This window comes from Scyliorhinus torazame, chromosome 30 (assembly GCF_047496885.1).
Source record: "Scyliorhinus torazame isolate Kashiwa2021f chromosome 30, sScyTor2.1, whole genome shotgun sequence".
In the NCBI taxonomy this organism is placed as follows: Eukaryota; Metazoa; Chordata; class Chondrichthyes; order Carcharhiniformes; family Scyliorhinidae; genus Scyliorhinus; species Scyliorhinus torazame.
This window is the reverse complement of record NC_092736.1, coordinates 28471711-28495140: the sequence shown is the minus strand read 5'-3', so window position 1 is coordinate 28495140 and position 23430 is coordinate 28471711. Positions and strand designations below refer to the sequence as shown.

At 47.9% G+C, this 23430-nt stretch overlaps 1 protein-coding gene across 7 annotated transcripts in view; it reads right to left on the bottom strand.

Annotated features, from left to right (window-relative positions):
• The window catches only part of LOC140404474 (casein kinase I-like), a 291996-nt gene that overhangs the window by 267433 nt on the left and 1133 nt on the right, over positions 1 to 23430 (bottom strand). Inside the window, exon 1 of one of the 7 annotated variants that reach the window (XM_072493066.1) lies at positions 9387 to 9733. The exons of the other annotated variants lie outside the window; for them this stretch is intronic. The gene's annotated coding sequence lies outside the window, so the exon portion shown is untranslated. Of the gene's footprint in view, positions 1 to 9386; positions 9734 to 23430 lie in introns of those variants that run through there. 7 annotated transcript variants of the gene reach the window in all.

Below are 23430 nucleotides of genomic sequence, written 5' to 3'. Positions count from 1 at the left end.
TCACACCCCAGGCTAGATCTGCACAGGCAGAAAGGAAATGGGTGACTGGCAGGTAGAGTAGAGGTAGGCAGGCAGTACAGGAGTCCCCTGGGGCGCTAGCCCTCTGAATCCGATACATTGTTTGGGGCACTGTTGGGGTAATGACTGCCCTGGGGAATGCAGTGAATGCCAAGTCCGTGACACCATGGGTGGTTCGTCTGCGCAGACGAAGAGGAAAAAGAAAAGTGATTCAATTGTAAGGGGAACGGATAGGCATTTCTGTGGCCACAAAAGTGATTCAAGGATGACATCCCTGGTGCTACAGGACCCAGGGTATCATAGAGCGACTGCAAACATTTTTTTTTGGGGGGGGGGAAAGAGAGATGAACAGCCAGCAGTCATGGTACACATTGGTACCAATGACAGTTTTTTAAAAAGGCATGAGGTCCTGAAAGAAAGTACAGGGAGTTAGGTGATAAATTAAGCAGCTAGTGAGAGGAGAAATAGGAGGACAGGCGTGGCTAGAGGGGTGTTTAGGACGATGTGTTTCAGACTCCCGAGCCATTGTTGAGACTTGTACAAACTGGATGGGTTACACCCAAACAGGAACAGGGCCAATATCTTTTCAGAGGTATTTGCTAGTGCTGTGAGGGAGGCTTTAAACAGGTATGGCAGGGCAGGGGATACCTGAGTAGCGAGTTAAAGGAGATGGAAACTGGGTTAGAAACAAAAGGCAGAAAAAGTGAAAGCAAAAGAGGAAGGCAGGGAATAAAAGGCAAAGATGGGCTTAGTGTAAGGAAAAGTGTTTTATAAAAAACAAAATTAAGAGTTCTGTCTCTTAATGCGTGGAGCATAAAACAAGATAACGGAGTTCATGGCACAAATAGCGTTAAATGGGTATGATCTAATGGCCATTACTGAATCTTGATTTCAAAGACATCAAATCAATATTCAGGGTTATTTGCATTTTAGAAAGGGCAGGTGGAAAGGAAGAGACGGTGGGGTAGCTCTGCTAATGAGAGAAAATAAGCACAGCTCGGAGAGACAATCAGGGTCAGAGGATGAGGAGCCGGTTTTTGTGGCTGTGAGAAGTACCAAAGGAAAGGAGGGGTCAGAGTTTTGTATAAGCCCCTGAAAAGTAGCCACACTGCAGGAAAGAATTTGAATCAAGAAATAATAAATGCATGTCAAAGGAACACGGGCAACTTTAATTTTCATATAGATTGGGCTAGTCAAATTGGAAACAGCAGCCAAAAGAATGAATTCATAAAGAGTGCATTGGGGTAGTTTCTTGGAGCAATGTGCTATGGGGCCAACTAGGTATCAGGCTATATTGGATCTGGTAACATGTAATGCGGTAGTTTAAATAAATGATCTCAAGGTTAAGGATCCCCTAGGAAGTCGTGATCACAGCATGATGGAAGTAAGCATTCAGGTTGAGTGAGAGAAAACTGGGACTGAAATATCAGTGTTAAACTTAAAGGGGAATTAGGTGGGGGTGAGTATGGAATTGGCCAAAGTGGAGTGGTCACATAGAATAGGAGCAGTGGCAGGCATGAGTTACAGAGATCACAGAATCAGTGCAAAAGGCGGCCGTTCAGCCCATCGAGTCTGCACCAACCATCCGAAAGAGCACCTTACCCAGGCCCTACCCCCGTAACTCCACCTAACCTTTGGGCACTAAGAGGCAATTCAGCATGGCCAATCCACCCAACCTGCACATCTTTGGAGATAATTGATGACACCCAGCACAAATACATCCCAACGAGGAAAGACTCTTAAGGGGAGGAAGAACCTACCATGGGCAACCAAGGAAATTAAGGAGAGTATTAAGTTGAAAGCAGAAGTATCTAAGATCACAAAAGTTCATTAGGAATCACTAGCTTTCAGAGAGTAGCTCCTTCATCAGGTGAGTCACCTGAAGGAACTACTCTCCGAAAGCTAGTGATTCCAAACAAACCTGTTGGACTTTAACCTGGTGTTGTAAGACTGTGCCCACCCCAGTCTAACGCCGGCATCTCCACATCATGACAAAAGTCAATGGTAGGCCAGAGGACTGGGAAGGATTCAGAATGCAGCAAAGATGGGCTACAAAAAAAAAACAGGAAGGAGAAAATAAACTATGAGGGCAGGTGAGTGAGAAACATAAAAATAGACAGAGGTTTTTTTGAGTGCATTAAAAGGGAGAAGTAAAAATCATTGGCCCTTTAAAGAAGGAAGATGGGGTAGTAATTATGGGGAACACGGAAAGGGCGGAGGAGTTAAATCGACATATTGCATCGGTCTTTCCTGTAGACGACACTACAGGCATCCCAGAAATAGTAAAAAATACGGAGGAGGAATTAAGGACACTCATAATCATGATTCTATGAATCATCAGATAATTCGCTTTAGGCAAACTAATGGGGTTAAAGGTCCCCTGGATCCGATGCTTTGCACCCCAGGGTCTTAAAGGAGGTAGCTACAAAGATCGTGGGTGCATTGGTAGCCATTTTCCAAAAATCCTTGGATTCTAGAACTGTGCAAAGGATTGCAAAACTGCCAATGTAGCATCCTTGTTCAAAAAGGAGTGAAAATGCAGGAAACTATAGGCCAGTGGTTATTGGAAAAGTATTACAATCAACTGTTAAGGAGATAATAGCAGTGCATTTGGAAAGTCATAATCTGATCAAGCAGAGTCAGCATGGTTCCATGAAGGGGAATTCATGTCTGACTAATTTACTAGAGTTCTTTAGGGAGATATCAGCCAGAGTAGATAGAGGAGAATGAGTCGATGATGTATATTTGGATTTTCAAAGGCATTTGAGAAGGTGCCACACAAAAGGCTACTACAGGGCAGCACGGTAGCACAGCTGCTTCACAGCTCCAGGGTCCCAGGCTCAATTCCCGGCTTGGGTCAGTGTCTGTGCGGAGTCTACACGTTCTCCCCGAGTCTGTGTGGGTTTCCTCCGGGTGCTCCGGTTTCCTCCCACAGTCCAAAGATGTGCAGGTTAGGTGGATTGGTCGTGCCAATCTGCCCTTAGTGTCCCAAAACATTAGGTGGGGTTACGGGGATAGGGTGGAGGTGTGGGGATAGGTAGGGTGCTCTTTCCAAGAGCCGGTGCAGACTCGATGGGCCAAATGGCCTCCTTCTGCACTGTAAATTCTATGATTCTATGAAATTCTATACACAAGATAGGCACCCATGGTGTTGGAGGTAATATTCTGGCATGGAAAGATGGTTGACTAACTAGCAGGACGCAGTATCGATGGGGGGGCCTCTCTCAGGTTGGAGGGCATTAACCAGTGCAGTGCCACAGGGATCAGTGCTGGGACCGCAGCATATATTCATTATTTGGAGGAAGGAACAGAGTGCACTATGGCCAAATTTGCTGATGATACAACCTGCCTTCCCTCCCACCTTTGTGAGGAGGATAGAAACAGTTGAGAGAGAGAAACTGACAGGTTAAGTGAGTGGGCAGAAAAATTTGCAAATGGAATTAAACACGAGAAAATGTGACGTTGTTCATTTTGGAAGAATGAGGTAGATGATTATTACTGAAATGGAGAGAGACTGCAGGAAGGTGTAGCACACAGAGGCACTTGGACGTCCTTGTTTTTTTTTTTTTTTTTAATTTTATTTTTCTTATATTATTTTTTTTTTTTTAATTTTGAGTATCCAATTCATTTTTTCCAAATTTAGGGGCAATTTAGAGTGGCCAATCCACGTGCCTGCACATGTTTGGGTTGTGGGGGCGAAACCCGCGTAGACACGGGGAGAATGTGCAAACTTCACACGGACAGTGACCCAGAGCCGGGATCGAACCTGGGACCTCAGCGCCGTGAGGCAGCTGTGCTAACCACTAGGCCACCATGCTGCCCATGGGGGGGGGGGGGTCGTCCTTGTTCATGAAACCCAGAAAGCTAGCATACAGAGGTAAATGGTAACAGGAAAGGCAAATGGAATTCTGGCTCTTACCTCAAGGGAGCTGGAGTATAGAAGTAACGAGGTGTTGCTGCAACTATACAAGGGTCGAGTGCGGCCACATTTAGAGTGTGGTGTACAGTTTTGGTTCCCTTATTTAAGGAAAGATGTATCATTGGAGGCCGTACAGAGGAGGTTTACTAGGATGATCCTGGGAATGGAGGGATTACCATATGAGGAAAGATTAATCAGGTTGGGTCTGTGCTCCTTGGAGTTCAGAAGGATGAGAGGTGATATGATTGGAACACGTAACATTCTTAAGGTGTCAGACAGGGCACATGTTGGGAGGATGTTTCCACTCATGGGAAAGTGTAGGACCAGAGGGCAGAGTCACAGAATAAGGGGGTGCTCATTTAAGACAGATTTGAAGAAGGATTTATTCTCGGAGTGGTGAGTCTTTGGCATTCTCTAACCCAGGAAGCTGTGAGGGTCGAGTCCTTGAACAGCAGGACAGGGGACTTATGGGGAGTTAGATCAGCCATGATCTTATTAAATGGCAGAGCAGGCTCGAGGGACTGAATGGCCTCCTCCTGTTCCTATATAGGGTAGCACAAGTGGATAGCACTATGGCTTCACAGCGCCTGGGTCCCACGTTCGATTCCCCGCTGGGTCACTGTCTGTGCGGAGTCTGCACGTCCTCCCAGTGTCTGCGTGGGTTTCCTCCGGGTGCTCCGGTTTCCTCCCACAGTCCAAAGACGTGCAGGTTAGGTGAATTGGCCATGATAAATTGGCCTTAGTGACCAAAAAGGTGAGGAAGGGTTACTGGTTTACTGGGATGGGGTGGAAGTGAGGGCTTAGGTGGGTCGGTGCAGACTCGATGGGCCGAATGGCCTCCTTCTGCACTGCATGTTCTGTATTCCAGATTTATTAATTGAGTTTAAATTCCACCAGCTGCCACGGTGGGATTGGAACCGATGTCTGCCGCGCGTTAGCCCATGATTACTATCCCAGCGACATTATAACCACAGCATCACCTCTCCCTGCATTTGAAGATAAACAAGTGCACTATTACTGAACCAATTGTGGCGGAGGGACTCTGAGGGCCAAGGGGGAGGGAGTTGTGGTTGGGTGGGTCAGGGAAAGAGGGAGGTGGGGAAGGGAGGGGAAGAAAGGAGAAGTAAAACATCACCCTCTGTTGTCCTTGTGAACCTCTCAACAACCGGTTTGGGTGCTCAGCGGAGCATAGCAACAGCTAACAGACATATCGTTTGTGGATAGGATCATGCTTGACACAAGGGAAGCAGCTTTGATGACAATGAAGAAAAATGGACGAGTTCTGCTGCTGTGAGCAGAGATCCTCGACTCTGTTCGCCCAAGGGTGCACTTGCGTTCCTCTCAATTCTAAAGCCCAGGGTGCTGCGCTCTCACAGCAGGGGCAGGGGCAGATTTGAGCAAATCCAATAGCTGCTTACACGCATATGTGGATGCCCTCGTCGGCTGTATGGCTGCCAGGCGCCAGCGATAGACGGGCGTCCGACTGCAGCTCCGGTATCCCGGCTTTCCAATCTTTTATCACTTTCCCAACGGCTCAGCGCTCTGAATAAATTTAAGATATTTCAATCTGAACATTTGAGAGCGAGTGCGCGGGTTTGAGAGAGGGTGCTGCATGGGTCGGCTGTGTGCGCAGGCTGATAGACTTGTCACACACCGACACAGGATGATTTATGCAATCGTTTATGCTTCCTATGAGGCAACCCTGCAACTCGTCTTTTTGAAATGACGCACAAACCAGACACAGAGACATCAATCACTTCACAACCTGACCTCACCATAAACATTACCCTGCATCTCAGGGAGCCGGACAAAAAGTTTTTTTTTTTTTTTTTAAATTGAGACTTAAAGCCCTTAGTAAATTTATCATTTTGCTAAATATTCATCGATAATTGCACCTCGTTCACACACAAATTCACAGGGACAGTCGGATTCAGCGCGATTACAGATTTCAGTGAAGCAGATTGGCGAGCACGTGAGTGCTTTGCTAAACAATATTGGCCGGAGCTGGACGATTCTGGCAAGCCTCGCACGATTATCTGGTCACGATCACACTGCTGTTTGCGAGTGTCTGTGCACAAGCTGCATCCCTTGCTTCCCACATTACACAAGTGACTACGGGAGGTGGGTAATGCTCTGGGGTCCTGAGGTTCGAATCCCAAAAGGGCAGATGGTGAAATTTGAATGCAATAAAAATCTGGAATTAAAAGTCTAACGAGGGGGCGGAGCGCGGCGCATTGGTTAGCACTGGGACTGCGGCGCTGAGGACCTGGGTTCAAGTCCCGGCCCTGGGTCACTGTCCGTGTGGAGTTTGCACATTCTCCCAATGTCTGCGTGGGTTTCACCCCCACAACCCAAAGATGTGCACGTGAGGTGGATTGGCCACGCTAAATTGCCCCTTAATTGGACATAAAAATAATTGGGTATTCTAAATTTATATATATTTTTTTTAAAAGTCTAATGATGACCATGAAACCATTGTCGATTGTTGTAAAAACCCATCTGGTTCAGTAATGTCCCTCAGGAAAGGAAATCTGCCGTCCTTACTCGGTCTGGCCTACATGTGACTCCAGGTCCATAGCAATGTGGTTGACTCTTTAAAAAGGTCACTCAGTTCGAGGGCAATTTGGGACAGGCAATAAATGCTGGCTTTGTTTGCGACGTCCACATCCCAAGAACAAATAACAAAAACTCAGTGCTTCAATGGCTGGAAAGCACATTGGAACATCCCAAAGACGTGAAAAGCACCACGTCAATGAAGGTCTTCCTTTCCTTTTTTGTAAAGAGGACAACAGCAAACCTAGAATCTGGTTTTAAATTAAACAGCAGGATGAAAACTAGACAATGCAAATTCAAAACTACCAGACAACATTAGGTATGACATTAGGGAATTCTTAAACACATGCACGCGCAGACTGACATCCGCGTGCATGCACACTGAGACACACGCCTGATAAGCTAAGATGAGCTGGAGCACGTGTGATGGGCGGCATGATGCCAGTGATTAGCACGACTGTCTCACAGCTCCAGGGACACGGGTTCAACTCCAGCCTTGGGCGAGTGTGGGGAGTTTGCACGTTCTCCCCGTGTCTGCGTGGGTTTCCTCCGGATGCTCCAGTTTCCTCCCACAGTCCAAAGATGTGCAGATTAGGCGGATTGGCCATGATAAATTGGCCCTTGGTATCCAAAGATGTGCAGGTTAAGGGAGGTTATGGGGAGTCGGCAGAATGCTCTTTCAGAAAGTCGATGCAGACGCAATGGGCCGAATGGCCTCTTTTTGCACTGCAGGAATTCGATGATTCTCAGAACAGATGAATGAAGATGGCTCAAATAACCTCCTCGTCTCCAATTGGGACCAGATCATAGCAGATCATGGTAGGATGAGATTGAAAAGAATGGGCCTACATTATCTGGAGTTAATCAGCAGCGATCCCATTGAAACATAAAACTAAGAGAGCTCGACGAGTAGAAGCTGAGAGGCTACTTCCCCCTGACGGGTGTCCAGAATCAGTGGTCAGTCACTTAGGACTGGTGATGGAGAGAAATTGCTTCATGCAGAAGGGTTGTGAATCTTTAAAATTCTCTACACCAGAGGGCTGTGAACATTCAGTATTTTTAAAGATGAGATCCGTAGATATTTGGACGAGGGAACCAAAGGATATGGGGATAGGGTGGGGAGTGGAGTAGAAGATCAGCGTGAATGGTGGAGGAGTCAAATGGTCTACTCCCAGTCTTGCGTTTCTGCTCATGGAGATTATTACTGTCAAAATTAACAACCCAGCAGATTAATTGAACCTAAGTCCCCAATCAAATTTAAACACTCTACTTCTGGGTTGTTAGCCTTGAGCCAAAACCGCTCTGTTCTGATGGAAGATCCTGACCTCAAACATTAACCTCTTTTTCTCTCTCCGCAGATGCTGCCAGACCTGCTGTTTTTAATCTCTAATTCTGGCCTCTGGAGCAACCCAATTCTAATTGCCCAGACCTTTGATGGCGATGCCTGCAGCTGCCTGAACCCCAAGCTGTGGCATTCCCTCCTCCCTAAATCATAGAATTCCTACAGCGATGAGGGTGGCCATTCGACTCATTGAGCCCGCACTGACCCTCCGAAAGAGCAGGCCCACTCCCCCGCCCTATCTCCGTAACTCCACCTAACCTTTGGACACCAAGGGGCAATTTAGCACGGCCAATCCACCGAACCTGCACATCTTTGGACTGTGGGAGGAAACCGGAGCACCCGGGGGAAACCCACGCAGACACGGGGAGAACGTGCAGATTCCGCACAGACAGTGACCCAAGCCGGGAATCGAACCTGGGACCCTGGAGCTGTGAGGCAGCAGTGCTAACCACTGCGACGCCCTTATCCACGCCCTACTTTTCGAACGCCTCGCTGACCAAGCTTTTAAGTCACCGATTAATGAGTGGACCAGTAACACATTCTGCTAAATGCCTCGAGGCATTTTACAACATTAAAGGCAGAGGGATACGGTGGCGTGGCGGTAATGTCACTTGACGAGCAATCCAGAGACCACATTAATGCTCTGGGGACAGGGGTTCAAATCCCACCACAGCAGCTGGTGAAATTTAAGTGCAACAAAATCTGCAATTGAAAGCTGGTCTAGCGAAACTATTAGCGATTGTGGTTAAAAAAAATGTTTTAATCCCCATCTGGTCCTTTCGGAAAGAAAATTCTTACCGGATTTGCCAGACCCTCAGCAATGGGGGTCTAACTACCCCTCTAAAAAGACCTAGAAAATCAGTCAGTTCAAGGGCAACACGGGGATGGGCAATACACGCTGGCCTTGCCAGAGACACCCGCATCCCATCAAAGGATAAAAAATAAATACATGCAAGCTGCTGTGAAGCCAAGAGGCTGGTTAGAGCAGTAAAGAACTGGTCTCAAAACAGGAAAGCAGATATGGAGAGACAGAGAGGGTCAGAGACACAGACAGAGAGGGTCAGAGACACAGACACACACACACAGACACACACACACAGACACACAGAGAGAGAGAGACAGAGAGAGAGAGTGACAGAGAGAGAGTCAGAGACAGAGAGAAAGTCAGAGGGAAAGTCAGAGAGACAGAGACAGAGAGACAGAGAGACAGAGAGACAGAGACAGAGACAGAGAGAGAGAAAAACAGAGAGAGAAACAGAGAGAGAGAGAGACAGAAACAGAGAGAGAGAGAGACAAGTTCAGCTGTTACATACAGTAAAATAGGCTCCTTCTTCATTCAAACATGTAACTTGCCCAATAATACGTTTCATCAGAGCTCCAGAAACAACATCCCAATGTTTATAGCAATATAGCGCGAGTCAGCTGCACAACCTGCCTTTTAAACTGACCAAAATCTAGGTCGCTTAAACTCCTGGACCCTACAAAGATCTGAGAAACATGCAACAGAATCTGCAGCCTTTTAACTTCAGTAATATTGTAGGTATACACTCCCACCTCCATGGTTTGAACCAGCTGTGTTGCAGCTTTAGTTTCACAGCACCTCTGGGTCTCAGAGTATCAGAGCACTCTTCCCCGTGTGGAGTGTTCTCCTGCCCTCTGTGCAGGCTGAGTCAGAGAGGCTGCCTGCTACCTCCTCGCCGATCACCGTCCCTCTTTTGTCACCACACTGTCACAAGGATCTCTATCGCAGCATCTTCCCACAAGTTAAAGGCTGCTGTGCCGGCCTCGGGATGAAGACACAAGCGAGCTCAGCCACGGCATTCAGCCTGGGAAACACGTGTCTCAATGACCGAGCACATCAAAGAAATGTCTTCTCCCTGCCTAAATTAAACAAGTGTGAACCTCACTCCTATCGAGCCGGTTGGAAATACGGAGATGGAAGCAGAAGGAAAACAAGTGCCGACAGCTCCTGTACTGGTGGAGGGTGGGCGGGGAGAGAAGACACAGATGTACAGAGCTCTCTTGACAAAACAAAACCCCCCCCAAAAAAACACACCATCTCCAGCCTCTGAAGTAAATTACTGCAAAATGTCTTGTCACCACTGATTCCGGAATCAAGCTGAAACCTCAAACCGCCCCCTCCCCAACCCCCCATCCAAACTTCACAGGCTAAATCTTCCTGGGAAAAATGCCAGCAAGTTCGCCTCGCACAATTAACAACACAAAAGCCGTCCAAGGAAAGAGATAAGCCTCGAGTCACAAATCTCCAGAGCTGGTCGCTGGATTTTCACCGCTTGGTCGTTTTTAAAGAGCAGCAGCATCCCCCCCACCCCCACCTCTGTCACTGCCCCGATATCTACAGTGCAGGAGGAGGCCATTTGGCCCATCGAGTCTACACCAGCCCTTAGAAAGAGCACCCTACCCAAGCCCACATCTATCCCCATAACCCCACCCAACCTTTTTGGACACTAAGGGGCAATTTAGCACAGCCAATCCAGAGGGAGAATTTGGAATGTCCAAATTACCTAACAGCACGTCTTTCGGGACTTGTGGGAGGAAACGCACGCAGACACGGGGAGAACGTGCAGACTCCGCACAGTCAGTGACCCAGCCGGGAATCGAACCTGGGACCCAGGAGTTGCGAAGCAACTGTGCTACCGTGGTTATGTTGAGGAAGATTTCAAAAGCAGCCCTGGCCCACAATTACAAAGTCTACATCAGGACAACTGGTTCAATTTGAAAATGCAGGCTAGTACAGCCATTTCCACCTGTGCATTGCAACTTCCAACGTACTTGCATCAATGGCTGATGCGCTTCTGTAAGTCTTCTGGATGTTAAAAGGAAAGTTTAAAGATTACTTAGTGTTGTATTCTTTGGGGGTTGTATTTGAATTAATGGTTGCTAAGATGTTCACTGTATGTTTTAAAAAGGTTAACTTGAGTTCATAGAATAAACTTTATTTTGCTTTAAAAAATACTTTTCCATTTCTGCTGTACCACACCTGTAGAGTGGGCCGTGTGCTCCCCATGCCACAATCTATTAAAAGTTGTGGGGCAGGTGAACTCCATGATACACTTTGAGTTCTCTAAACCCTGGCCCATAACAAAGGTACAAAACTGGTTTCCTGTCCTGTAACGGTAGGAACATAGAACATTACAGCGCAGTACAGACCCTTCGGCCCTCGATGTTGCGCCGACCTGTGAAACCACTCTAAAGCCCATCTACACTATTCCCTTATCGTCCATATGTCTATCCAATGACCATTTGAATGCCCTTAGTGTTGGCGAGTCCACTACTGTTGCAGGCAGGACATTCCACGCCCTTACTACTCTCTGAGTAAAGAACCTACCTCTGACGTCTGTCTTATATCTATCTCCCCTCAATTTAAAGCTATGTCCCCTCGTGCTAGACATCACCATCCGAGGAAAAAGGCTCTCACTGTCCACCCTATCTAATCCTCTGATCATCTTGTATGCCTCAATTAAGTCACCTCTTAACCTTCTTCTCTCTAACGAAAACAGCCTCAAGTCCCTCAGCCTTTCCTCATAAGATCTTCCCTCCATACCAGGCAACATTCTGGTAAATCTCCTCTGCACCCTTTCCAATGCTTCCACATCCTTCCTATAATGTGGCGACCAGAATTGCACACAATACTCCAAATGCGGCCGCACCAGAGTTTTGTACAGCTGCAACATGACCTCATGGCTCAGAAACTCAATGCCTCTACCAATAAAAGCTAACACACCGTACGCCTTCTTAACAACCCTCTCAACCTGGGTGGCAACTTTCAGGGATCTATGTACATGGACACCGAGATCTCTCTGCTCATCCACACTGCCAAGAATCTTACCATTAGCCCAGTACTCTGTCTGCCTGTTATTCCTTCCAAAATGAATCACCCCTCACTTTTCTGCATTAAACTCCATTTGCCACCTCTCAGCCCAGCGCTGCAGCTTATCTATGTCCCTCTGAAACTTGTAACATCCTTCCGCACTGTCCACAACTCCACCGACTTGTGTCATCTGCAAATTTACTCACCCATCCTTCTACGCCCTCCTCCAGGTCATTTATAAAAATGACAAACAGCAGTGGCCTCAAAACAGATCCTTGTGGTACACCACTAGTAACTGGACTCCAGTCTGAACATTTCCCATCAACCACCACCCTTTGTCTTCTTCCAGCTAGGCAATTTCTGATCCAAACTGCTAAATCACCCTGAATCCCATGCCTCCATATTTTCGGCGGTAGCCTACCGTGGGGAACCTTATCAAACGCTTTACTGGAATCCATATATACCACATCAACTGCTTTACCCTCATCCACCTGCTTGGTCACCTTCTCAAAAACTCAATAAGGTTTGTGAGGCACGACCTACCCTTCATAAAACCGTGTTGACTATGTCTAATCAAATTATTCCTTTCCAGATGATTATACATCCGATCTGTTATAAACCTTTCCAAGATTTTGCCCACAACAGAAGTAAGGCTCACTGGTCTATGGTTACCTGGGTTGTCTCTACTCCCCTTCTTGAACAAGGGGATAACATTTACTGTCCCCAGTCTTCTGGCACTATTCCTGTAGACAAAGATGACTTAAATATCAAAGCCAAAGGCTCAGCAATCTCCTCCCTAGCTTCCCAGAGAATCCTAGGATAAATCCCATCCAGCCCAGAGGACTTATCTATTTTCACACTTTCCAGAATTGCTAACACCTCCTCCTTATGAACCTCAAGCCCTTCTAATCTAGTAGCCTGAATCTCAGTATTCTCCTTGACAACATTGTCTTTTTCCTGTGTGAACTCTGATGAAAAATATTCATTTAGCACCTCTCCTATCTCCTCGGACTCCAAGCACAACTTCCCACTACTGTCCTTGACTGGCCCTACTCTTACCCTAGTCATTCGTTTATTCCTGAGTCAGACACAAGACGCGAGGCTGAGATAGGAGGCAGTTCTCTGAAGACTAGCTCACCAAACTGACAACTTGCATTTATATAGCACCTTTTTGCACAATTTGCAAATGAAACTGGACAGCGAACTACAGTTCAATTAACAGGACAGGAGATCAAAAGCTTAAGGAGCGCCTTGAGGGGAGAGCGGGGGGGGGGGGGGGGGGGGGGGGGGGGTTTCGGCTTGAGACAGCTGAAGGCATGGTCACCAATAAGTGTAATTAAAATCAGGGATATGGTGGGTGGGATCAAAAAATTACAGTACAGATATCAGAAAGTTGGGAAACTGGAGGAGATTAAGAGATAGGGTCAAGGCCATGGAGGTAATTTGAAAACAAGGATGAGAATTTTAAAGTTGAAGTCATTGATGGACATGGAACCAATGTAGTCAATACGTACAGGGTGATATCTGAAATGTTAACTTGAGGACGGCACGGCGGCACAGTGGTTAGCACCGCTGCCTCTCAGCGCCAGAGTCCCAAATTCAATTTCGGCCTTGGATGACTGCCCGTGTGGAGTTTGCACGTTCTCCCAATGTCTGCGTGGGTTTCCTCCGGGTGCTCCTGCTCCCTCCCACCGTCCAAAGATGTGCGGGTTCGGTGGATTAGTCATGATAAATTACCCCCTAGTGTCCAGGGATATGCAGGTAATGTGGGGTCACAGGGATAGGGCGGGAGCCTGGTTAGGCTGCTCTTTCAGAGGGTCGGTGCAGTCTCAATGGGACGAATGGCCTCCTTCTGCACTGTAGGGATTCTATTAGGCGCGTTAGGAAACAGACAGCAGTTTTGGAAGACCCGAGTTTCCTGGAGGGCTAAAGATGGGAGGCCAACAGGTGGGATCATTGGAATAGTTGAGGCAAGAGGCAGCAAAGTTTAAGCCAGGGTCTCAGCAGACAATGAAGGGTGGAAGGTCTCCTACCTACGGTTTGAATTTTGGCCCACAACCCACCAATCTTGCTCAGGCAAACAGTTGGGGAGGGGTGGGATGTGAAAGGTGGAGGGGGTGTGAGTGGCAGAGTAGCTTACTCTCAATCCTAACCCCAGGAGGATCAAAGCGAGAGAAAACTATCTGTGCGCCAACATTCTTTAGTTTAACAAGCGCAAAGATTCAGGCAAGGCAAAGCTACAGTGTTAAAGAAGGCTTTGCTCAATCCGCAACTCTCATCTGATGCCAGATTTCCTTAACGACCTTTCAATGAATGAAATCTCTGCAGTGATGAGCCGAGTGTTTCTATTTACGAAACCAGACACCAGCCTTTGAAGCAATTTTATTTCAGTGCAACATTTTTCTTCTTCTTTGGAAACATGTCACTTCTCCTTGGCCTTTGCAGCTTCAGGGGAAGGCAAGCGTCGACAAAAAGCTTAAATTGCCAGATTGGAAAAAGTGCCTGCCATATTTTGGCTGCCTGTTCAGTTCAAAATTGATCGGCGACAATCACAGGGACAAACCCACGCCCAAAGCATTAGCACAAGGGAGGAGGGGAAAAGCACAACTCGTGACAAGCGGGGATTCATTGTGCAGTACGCATCTGTTGCTAGAGCAGGCACAGATATCCTACGGTGGGGATGAAGCATAAACGCACTTGTATCTGCTCCTTCCAGCAATACCAGATAAATGCCCACACTCGCATTTCAATGCTTCTAAAGATAATAAAGCAATGGTTCAAGATGTGAAAGTATCTAATCCAGGCTTCTTCACCCATAAGGGAAGAGGAGGCAGTGCTAACCATTCCACATTAGCCACTCCGTTCAAGCAGAGATTCATTAAACAAAGGAACCATACAATCCCTACAGTGCAGGGGGCCATTCGGCCCATCGCGCCTGCACCGACCCGCTGAAAGAACACCTAGGCCCACTCCCTCGCCCTATCCCCACCTAACCTGCACATCTTTGGACGGTGGGAGGGAACCGGAGCACCCGGAGGAAACCCACAGGGACACGGTGCAAATTCCGTAGTCACCCGAGGCCAGAGTTGAACCCGGGACCCTGGCGCTGTGAGGCAGCAGTGCTAACCACTGTGCCACCACACATTAGGCTTAGATGTACGATACAGGTAAAGTCAGGTATTCCAGGATTCCACCCGATTCACTGTTACTCAAGATAATCATGAATGAGGAAGGTCCTTCCCAGAGTTGCATCTTATACCCACCCTGACTCCACCGGGGAAGTTATTGCAAACACTGCCCGTTCTTTTACACAGAAGAATTATCTGCATCTGGTCCTAAATTTGCCCTTTGCCAGCGTGAAGCTCGGGCCTCCTTTAGCAATTTAGTTCTCAAGATTTTTCTGGATTTGTTTATCCATTGCATTTACAATCTGGTACTGCTCATTAAAACAGCCTCTCCAAGTCCTGTCCTCAGTAAAGCCAGAGGTCAAAATCTCCCAGTAGAAAGTAGTGAGGTGAATGGAACTGGGCACAAGTTCCTCAGATGGGGCACAAGCAAATTTACTCATTCTAGGCCTGGAGACATCCGCTGGGAGTCGTCCTTAATTACCTTTACAACTCCATCCCATCCTCACAGAAAGTTTCCTCCTATCAATGGCACCGTGTGGCGGCACGGTAGCACAGTGGTTAGCACAATTGCTTCACAGCTCCTGGGTCCCAGGTTCGATTCCCGGCTTGGGTCACTGTCAGTGCGGAGTCTGCACGCTCTCCCCGTGTCTGCGTGGGTTTCCTCCGGGTGCTCCGGTTTCCTCCCACAGTCCAAAGATGTGCGGGTTAGGTGGATTGGCCACGCTAAATTGCCCTTTGTGCCCAAAAAGGTTAGGTGGGGTTACTGGGATAGGGTGGAGGTGTGGGCTTAAGTAAAGTGTTCTTTCCATGGGCCGGTGCAGTCTCGATGGGCCGAATGGCCTACTTCTGCACTGTAAATTCTATGATAACCAACACCAGAGGTTTTCATGGGAAAACGGGGACAGATGGGATTCCAAAAATAAATCAGTACAAATCCTAGAGTGCCACAGAAATAGACCTGCCCCGTCACCCAATACGAATGGATTCTGAAGTGGTGCTGTCGCTGCTCACGTGTACATCCTTCAAATCTAATCCGCACTCAGTATTTATCCAGCTTCCCCTTCAAGGAGATTACTGATCGGGTTCTTGCTCCAATCTCGTTCCACATAATCCACTACTCAATGAACTGGTAGCAAGGTGGGGGAGGGCGGGCAGGATATTTCTACAAGGCTAGCCTTGCTTGACGTTCATGTGTTGGCTACTTGCTTCAAGTTCTTGATTCGCAGTACAGGTTACGTAGTTTAACCCCCACTCGGATCATCCGACCGCTCTCACTGGCCTAAATCTCCGGAGCACACCCACCCAACCAGAAAATCAAACGGCAAGGTAGTGAATTGAGCTCCACAACTTATTTGGTGTCCCAGAGTGCACCACTTTTATTGGTCCCCGAACCTCTTATGGCATTTAAGTGCATGTTTAACGGAGAAAATGGTCAGCCAAATAGAGAAATTCACTGCAGGGGCCTTGCCATGGGTAACGGCCCTCCGGGCGAGTCAGTATGAAAAATTCTGTCCTGCAAACAAGTCCTCGTTGAGCCCAAAATGATCGGTTCGTGTTATGGGAACACTGTTGCCCCCACAAGCTAGGGCTAATGATCCTCTTGGACTACCTGGCAACAGAAGATGAATTTCCCGAGACACACCTGCCAAGGAGAAAAGTAAAGCTCTGCATATACGTGCTCACCCCCACCCCGAGCAGGAATAGAGGGATACGGACCCAGGAAGTGGAGAAGATTTTAGTTTAGACGGGCAGCATGGTCGGCACAGGCTTGGAGGGCCGAAGGGCCTGTTCCTGTGCTGTACATTTCTTTGTTCATTGTTTGTTCAAAGAGCCAGGAACAGCAATATGAAGCAGATCATCTGTTTCGGCGATGCTGGCTGAGGGATAAGTAATTGGGCAGGACACTGGGAAAATTCACATGCTCTTACTCAAAATAGGACCGCGAGACCTTTTACATCCACTTGGCAGGCAAACAGGGCCTCAGTTTAACAGCTCAACCAAACGAAGGCACCTCAGACAGTGCAGCACTCCCTTGGTACCGCACTGGAGTGTCAGCCGGAAATTGGGTGCTCAGGCGGGACTTGAAGCACTAACTCACCTTCTAACTCGGAGGTGTGACCACCACTACGTTGACACCAACAAAGAAGCTGTGACAGGGGATGATTATGCAGCATATTCATCGCTTTACCTAGTGCTCAGAACGGTGCAATGGTTTCATCTGCAGCACTGATATTACAGTTTGCCCAACTGATTGACCACAAATACACTGACCGTGTTTCAGAGAGTGGCAACAGGAATGAACCGATTAGTGCACTGGATTTAAATGCTGGCCTTTGGTAACCAGGAACAATTTTTAAATGTTATCAGCACTTTAACCCTACAATTGGCTTCCAAAGGATCAACACTGCTCCTAATGAAACACTGGCAGTTCCTAATGGATTGTGACATTTGCTGCAGTTCTCGCCAAAAGTCTGCGACCTGATTTTTTTACAACGCCGAAGCTCTTAACACCGGGATGTTGGACTCAGGGGAGATGCTCAAGTCAGTCACAAAAGGCCCATCTGCTCCGCCAATGATGACATCGCGCACAAACACAAAGATCCAAAAATAGTTCGGGAAATCTACACACCCCACCTTTCCCGTGCATCTTGCTTCAGCCGAGGAAACGCACCGATCGCAGGGGACTGCCGTTCAGCGTCTCTCATCAAACCCGAGCCAGCCTTTTACTCTCTGCTCTTCCAGGGGTCAATTTCTGAGCTTTAACTGTTGACAGCCTGGCATAAACTCACCCTGGGTACTGGCAGGCCTTGCCTCACCCCCCCAACCCCCACAACGGTACGGCAGACTTGCACAACCACTGGTAACTTTGCAGTAATGACTGTAATGTGTATCTACGACGATGAGCGTGTTTCACATTCCCCGTTGAATTCAATCAATGGCAAGTTGGAGCGAGAAATCCGAGACGCACAACAGAGGCCGCCTACATAAACAATGAGGGTAGTCCACTTTCTCTTGGAGAGGGAAGAAACACTCACTGACCAGTGCATGGCCACCATGTAGACTGGAGTGAAAGCGAGCGTCACAAAATTAAGGTTAACCGTCGTGACTTGACCCGAGTTACTGCTCCAGTTTATATATCAACAGTAAACTTGGGAGATATTGTTTCCGATACTAGAGTGCCTGTCAGTGGCCTACATTAAATAGAGGATGATCCTGAAACTGATCTCCAGGATGGCCTACTTATGCGCTCTGTTTTTGTTGCTTTTAAACCAAAGTTCAATCCAGCACCAGGTTTTAACCCTTTCTCTGCGACATCGCATTTTCGGCGTTGACCCTCAATGTGGAACCTTGCCAAGCTTTCAAATCTTCACGTATCAACTGCACTTCCTTGTCCTTTGTGCCCAACCCTTACAAAGAAACATGCGCCTTTTGAGTTAAATGTACAAAAGACGTTCCCGTACCAGCCTCCCGAACAGGCGCCGGAATGTGGTGACTAGGGGCTTTTTACAGTAACTTCATTTGAAGCCTACTTGTGACAATAAGCGATTTTCATTTCAGTCCCTGGTTCAGCGGCCAGTGCAAACGAGAGCCCTGCGCCAAAAGCCTGGGAGGCTGAACCTAGGGACTATTTACTCAACAAGAATCTATCGCTCAGTGTCTGCTCCCTGGTCAGATTGTCCGGCTGCTTCCCAGAATCGTCAGCAACCCTGGGAAAAATAGAGTTTGCAGCTCACACACTGGGGTTGGCACCTTAGTGCTTCTCAGGAGCAGCCTGGGAATTCCACACCCAACAGCCGCAGGTGAGAAACCACAGGTGAGGAAACTCGGCTATTGTGAACCCCATAGTTAGAATGCCAATGCAGTCACATTGCAAAACGGCAGGCAATCAAACTAAACAGGGAGGGTGGCAGTGTGGCAATGTTACTGAATTGGTAACCCAGAGGCTTGCACTAATGATTCAGAATCACGAGTTCAGATCCCTGCAAGGCAGCTGGGGAGTTTCAATTCAATTAGGATTGTTCAAACCCAGGGGCGACACTGTTTAGCACTGCTGCCTCACGGCAGCCGAGGACCCGGGTTCCTTCCCAGCCCCGGGTCACTGTCCGTTCTTTCCAAGGGCCGGTGCAGACTCGATGGGACGAATGGCCTCCTTCTGCACTGTAAATTCTATTCTATTCTGAGAGTTTGCACATTCTCCCCGTCCCTGCCTGTGTCTCACCCCCACAACCTAAAGATGTGCAAGTTAGGTGGATTGGCCACGCTAAATTGCCCCTTAATTAGGAAAAGTTTTTAAAAGTTTAAAAAGGATTATTCAAACCCATCGGTCCCTTCAGGGAATGAAATCTGCTGCCCTTCCCCAGTGGGGCCTGTATATGGCTCCAGACCGTGACGTGGTTGCCTCATAACTGTCCTCCAAAACAGCCCAACAGATCAGGCAGCTACATTCAAGGCATTTCACCACCATCTTCTCAAAAGCTATTAGAGATGGCCAATAATCTCTGGTCTTGCCTCTCGCAACTCCAAAAATCCATCAGCACCTTTTTAAAAGTTAAAACACCCCAGGAAACCTCCAGAAATATCTTCAACTAATTCCAACGAACCTACTACAGCCCAGAAAACACCCCAGTCTTGACATTGGCGCAATTTCTCAGCGAGAATCAATCCACAAGTCAATTCTAGGATGGGAATCCGGTGTAAACAAAACTCCTTCACAGAAAAATAAAACCAATCCACTGATGCACTGGAGGGACATTTGAGAGAAAGCCCGATGTCAGGCTTTGTTCAATATTGCTTCTATAGCGAATTTGGGAGACAGCTCCTGAAATACATTGCAGGAGCATCTCTCCAAGTTAGAACAGAGTCATAAACTTTCCTGACACCCCTAAAAATCAACCCTGCTACTTAGAACATAGAACATAGAACAATACAGCGCAGTACAGGCCCTTCGGCCCACGATGTTGCACCGAAACAAAAGCCATCTAACCTACACTATGCCATTATCATCCATATGTTTATCCAATAAACTTTTAAATGCCCTCTAAGATGTGTTTCCTATTTGGCCACAGTGACAACACTACAAAAATAGCTCACTGGATATAAAGCGCTTTGACACATCCATAGAATCCCTACAGTGCAGGAGGAGGCCATTTGGCCCATCAAAACTGCACCAACCCTTCGAAAGAGCACCCTATCTAGGCCCACTCCTCGGCCTTACCCTTGTAACAGCGAGCATTGATCATGGCCAATCCACCTAACCTGCACATCTTTGGACTGAGAGAGGAAACCGGAGCACCCGGAGGAAACCCACGCAGACACGGGGAGAACGTGCAGACTCCGCACAGTCACCTAAGGGCGAAATCGAACCCGAGTCCCTGGCGCCGCGAGGCAGCGGCGCTAACCGCCGTGCCACTTAAACATGCAAAACCAGGGCAGCACGGTGGCGCATTGCTGCCTCACAGTTCAATCCCGGCTCTGGGTCACTGTCCGTGTGGAGTTTGCGTGGGTTTCGCCCCCACAGCCCAAAGATGTGCAGGGTAGGTGGATTGGCCACGCTAAATTGCCCCTTAATTGAAAAGAAATGAATTGCGTATTCTAAATGTTTTTTTAAAAATCCTTTAGATCCGAATATTTCCGAGAACTATGAAAAACACCAGAAACTACACCAATGGCATCCCAATTATAGTAAAATGGATATAAATCAGCTAAAGCGGACCAATGTCAGTCTTTGACACTGGCTACACTGAAGCACAAATACAGCGTCTGGAATCTGTGTCACCATTCACACGGATACCTGACCAGTGCCGTGGAGAGTAAACACTGGGAACCAAGGGAAGATCAACTGATTCATGCTGAACTGTAACGCCAGGGCATAAAGGCCGCCTGAATTTCTGAGAGATGATTCGGCAAGCAGCACACATGCACGCAACAACAACAAACTGTGGTGATGTCTGTGCAGCCTCTCATAAGCCACATATACAATAACGTGTGTTTATATAGCAGCAAAACACCCCCAAAGCACTTCACTGGAGCATTATCAAAGTAAAATTTGACGTCAAAATAAAAGGCGAGTGTGGCTGCTGGAGATCTCAACTAAAATCAGGAGGTGCCGGAAAATCTCAGATCTGGCAGCATCTACGGAGAAAGAGTTACACTTGAGTCCTATATGACCCCGGAACCCATTTCAGAAGAGGAGTCACATTGGACTCGAAATGTTAACCCTGTTTCTCTTTCTCTCCACAAATGTCGCCAGACCGGAGAATTTCCAGCAATTTTATTTTTTTAAAATATGGCTTTCAAGCACCGAAGATACAAACACCTTTGTTCACATGCACTTGCGTCACCTCGGGATTCACTTACTCCAATGCTGCCCTGAAAATGAAATGAAAAAATGAAAATCGCTTGTCACAAGTAGGCTTCAAATGAAGTTACTGTGAATAGCCCCTAGTCGCCACATTCCAGCGCCTGTTCGGGGAGGCTGGTACGGGAATTGAACCGTGCTGCTGGCCTGCCTTGGTCTGCTTTCAAAGCCAGCGATTTAGCCCTGTGCTAAACCAGCCCCTGAACAGCTGGCCAGCCACTGTGAACTCCAGATTGTCGAACATACATGTGAGTAACCTTGCCTGCACCAACTCCGAATCACCCATCGCCTGTGCAACCTCCAGATTTACACTGCCACATGCTCACTCTTCCTCGAGATCACCTCGCCATGACCCCCCCAGCCCTATTCCTCCCACAGTATGTGAGCTATCAGCCCTCAAGCCCCACGCTACTTAATCTTGTGAGCGTGGCTCCTTAAACATTGTCCGAAACCTCACCCCCCCCCCCCCGCTTTGGGTTCAACGGTCGCTTGTTTCAGTCCCGAAGCGCCTCAGGGCGTTTCACTTCCTTGAAAGGGGCGCCATATAAATGCAAGCTGTTGTGCCTAGGTTCTTCTGGGAGTAGTTAGAGACGGCCATTCAGCCCCTCAAACCTGTTGGGCCAATTTATTAGATCGTGGCTGCCCCCCCACCCCCTAAACTCCATCTCTCTCCCCCCTTGGTTTTTTTCCACTCCACCCTACACTGGAAGCTGGGAAGGTGGGAACTCGCTGCGGTTAAGGCAGGGGCGGGGGCGAGACAGGCCTACAGTCCCAAGCTACGAACTATAGGTACCTCGAAACTCATTGCGCTGCATCCACCAGATTACCAAGTCAATGTTGTGGCTGCTATTACTGGCAGTAATCCCTAGTTAATCCCCACACGATGATCGAGGGACAAGTCTGGGAGGGGCACAGGGTCCAAACGTTGAGGGGGAATGTAATTGTCAGTAATTAGTCGCAACTTGTTACAATTCCAGCCGTCTTCAGCAACTCTCTCAGCAGGATTCAAGGTCATCGTACATGAGGGGCAACTTTATAAGGAACCTTCAATTCCTCTCTCCCTCAGTTTCCCCACTAACACAACCGACTGCTTTAAGGTTCACCTTTTTTTCCAAATTGCTTCGTCTTTGATTCAGGAAAACATTGGCAAAACAAAAATGAAGCATCTCCGACAGAGATTTGAACGGCAGGCTGTAACAAGGGAAAATCTCCCCTCAATGCTGCCAGTGACAAAATACCAATTCCTTGTGGTATTAAGGACTTCCCGAAGCGAGCCAGCACTCGCCTGCTCACCAACACGATACAAAGCTTCCGACAACCAAAATTTTAACAGATATTCATTCACTTGGCTTAAAATCAACACTGCACTCCATTTGTAAACATGCTAGTTTTTAAAATGGGAATTAGAACTGGTGAAACTTCTGAAGAAAACTTTTCAATAGAAACCGCATTACAAGATGCCGAGCATCGAGTTGAATCACCAGCACTCACTCCATTTATTCTCTCTGACTGCAACTCCTCCGACTCAATCGTTTAGCTCATTTCTATAACCACTTTCCAATCCTATTTCAAACACCCGCCTCTCTCAACCAGCATGCCACCGACTCCCACTCGCACCAGCCAAGCCTCAGCCCCGATCTGAGCCAACCTCGCCTTTCACCAACCTTGCCAGTCTTCACGCTCTTCCTCCCCGTTACCACTTACCCACCCCAACTCACCGCTGCCAGCTTCCCACTGTGCACCCCACACTGCTGCTCCCCCACTTGATCCTCAGATTCGCACCTGACCTTCCAACCCTGACGCAATTTTCATTTTCACATCCCGCACAATTTTCTATCCATAATTATAATTATGCTCCAAATCCAAACATGCCAGTTTGAAAGAGTTTTTTTTAAAATACACGGCCTTTCCAAAGATGATGACGAATGCAAACTCCATTGCAACATTTTCATATCCAAACTCCTTCAGCACTTTGTCCAATCCAGCTTTCCACCCCTTCCCCTCTGCCCCCTGCCTGACTCCCAACCCCATTGCCCCACTCCTCAGTCTTTTTCGGGGCCTATTTTCCCTCGTCTCCCCCTGTCTCAACTCACCATCTCCTCCACTCTGCCCCAAGTTTCCTATTCTCAAACCCATCCCCGGACAACACGCCCTCTCTGCTTCCCCCTCCACTCCCCCTCTCGCTCTGCTTCCCTTTCTCGCACACCCTCCCACTCTCTCGCCCCCCCCCACTGCCTTTCCCACTCTCTCTCTCTCCCCCCCCTCTCTCTATCTACCCCT